This window comes from Montipora capricornis, chromosome 13 (genome assembly GCF_036669925.1).
Source record: "Montipora capricornis isolate CH-2021 chromosome 13, ASM3666992v2, whole genome shotgun sequence".
Classification (NCBI taxonomy): Eukaryota; Metazoa; Cnidaria; class Anthozoa; order Scleractinia; family Acroporidae; genus Montipora; species Montipora capricornis.
Genome location: NC_090895.1, coordinates 11045686 through 11048185, shown reverse-complemented (window position 1 = coordinate 11048185; position 2500 = coordinate 11045686).

Here is a 2500-nt window from a genome sequence, read left to right as displayed (position 1 = left end):
TATCCTTTAGGACCCACGTTTCAGACGTTAGATTTCGTGTGATGGCAATCCTGAACTCTTCTGATAATTTTTGCATGATCAAGGGCGTTAGAAAACAGCCATACATTTCTTGAGAAATTTCCAAACTCTGGAGGCTATGCATATGTGATTTCACCGTATAATACAGATTACGAAGCCGCTTCACTTCATGAATGGACGTTATTTTCGGGATTTTAGTGAAAGCTTCCATGTGACTTGAGATGAAGCTTTGACGATTCCCAAATCTTATTTTCAGAAGATCAATAGCCTTCTCATAATTGCCATTTGTCAGAGGCAATCCGGCGATAACACGGGCGGCAGATCCTACAAGCAGTGATTTCAAATAATTGAACTTATCTGCTCCAGTTAGAGTGCTGTTTCGATGGACAGCCGAGTCAAATGACTCCCAAAACGGATACCAGTCGATTGGATTCCCGAAGAACTTCCTTAGTTCGAGTTTTGGCAGTTTGGCGTGGCTGTGAATTGATACATTTGTGCGAGATCCTGCTTGCACTGTGTTTAAACCAGATTCAGCAGATTTTGAAAAGCTCCTTTTGTGATCCCTTTCCGAAGTTAAGCCCGTTTCCAGATCAACAATACACTCCTGGATTGCACTGGTGAAATCGCAGCTAGCACCCACATCTTGGATTTGCGAGTCGTCAATAATATATCAGAGAACCGCTTCAATTAAACTCTTGAGATCCGAAGATTTATCCTGGCTTGACGAACACTATCGCATCACGTGATCGAATTAAACCAATAAGAATCTGAGAAAATTTAGTGGTGAACTATAACAATGCATAGAAACCGAACTGGATTACATGAAAATGAACAGAAAGATATGACAACAAAGGGAAGCTATCCACAAATGCAAAGATCTCCTTCCGTCCACAATGGACAGTCCGAATTAAGTAGCACGTCAGGAATTAACTTGCCGGAGAGTCAATCCCATAGCAATAAAGATCCACCACATGTCAATACAACCCATGAAAATAAAGAGGAAGATATGAATAACCAATGCGCATACGAAAAGCGTGGAAAGGACAGTACCAGTAGCTTAATGGGTGTAACACACTCTGGTCGTCGCCCTAATCCTGATATTTTAGAGAACGTTATTAAAACAACGGTGGGGAGATATCCACAAATGCGACAGACGTTGCGAGCTGTTTCCAGATTTTTCAAACGCGTTGTCAACACCTTACCACTTCCACAAATTTATATTCCAGAGCTACAACAAGTTGCAAAATTGTTGAGACACTTTCATTAAAAACACCTTTTGTAGCTTCCATTGCCTGCCGTATCTAGAATTTAAACCTTTCCCACTTCCTCTCCCATCTCCCCCTTTCAATGTTGACTGCTTAAGTTCCCAACATTTTTTTGTCTTGCTAGCAACACTGATAAGGGGGGGGGGAGGGGGGCTGCAGTGTGAGAGATAATAGAGAAATTAATAACGCCCCAAGAAGGTGAAGTGTCTCCACTATTTTTGCAACTTGTTGTAGCAAAGGTTGCCAATATACGCCATCTTAGTGTACGGAAAATAATAAATATGAAGGGAAAGAACAGTGGAGCAGTAATCGCTCTAAGAAATATAATTAACGCTAAGAACTGGACAAATGCGTGGGTTAGCCTTGTAGCCTATGGCTATGGAAGGTACAGTACCTCCAAGATTTACTAGAGAACCCGCAATTAAAAGACACCTGATTTAGTTCACTTTTCTTCAGAGTTACAGTTTGGATGCAGTTTAAGGTAAAATAAGATTCAAAATCAGTCAGTGAATCAATCAACCAACACACCAATCAATAAGCAAGCAATTAAGATACCCACCCAGGCAAATTTGGTGCAGTTTTGAGTCTATTTATCATTTTGTCAAAGACATTTTTAGTTAATTTTCCATCATAATTTTTATTCAAAAGAAGAAGCTAAGTAACTAATAGCTTGATATAACAAGAAGTTCATTAGTGCGAATTAAAGAAGAATTACATAGTAGAGGATATGCAGGTTGCTGTTAAAGCACTATCGGTAAACTTCGCTGCTATATACAAACGTTTAGAAAATAAAACAAATTCATCTGTTATTTCCATGCATTTTGTCTTAATTCATCTATTTACGGGTTTTTCCCTGAAAAATAGAAGCCTCTTGAAAAACCTTCCAGGAGTTCGTCACTTTACGAAGGCACAGATTTTGTCCCTCACCGACACAGGCACTTTATATTTCTAGAAACACGAACAGCCCAGAATATGATTACATTTTGTGCTATTACATTTTGCGTTGCTTTTGTGTATTGCATTTTGCATCAAAAGTTATTACATTTTGCGTTACGGATGTTATTACATTTTGCGTTACTATTGCATTTTGTGTGAGTTATTACAATAGAGTTATATCATTTCCCTAGCCAAACGCAAGCCCAAGTCAACCACGAGCGATGAGCCAACCTCGAGTCAAGCCCAAATGTTTTCTTTTCTTTTCATTTTTGAGTTTCATG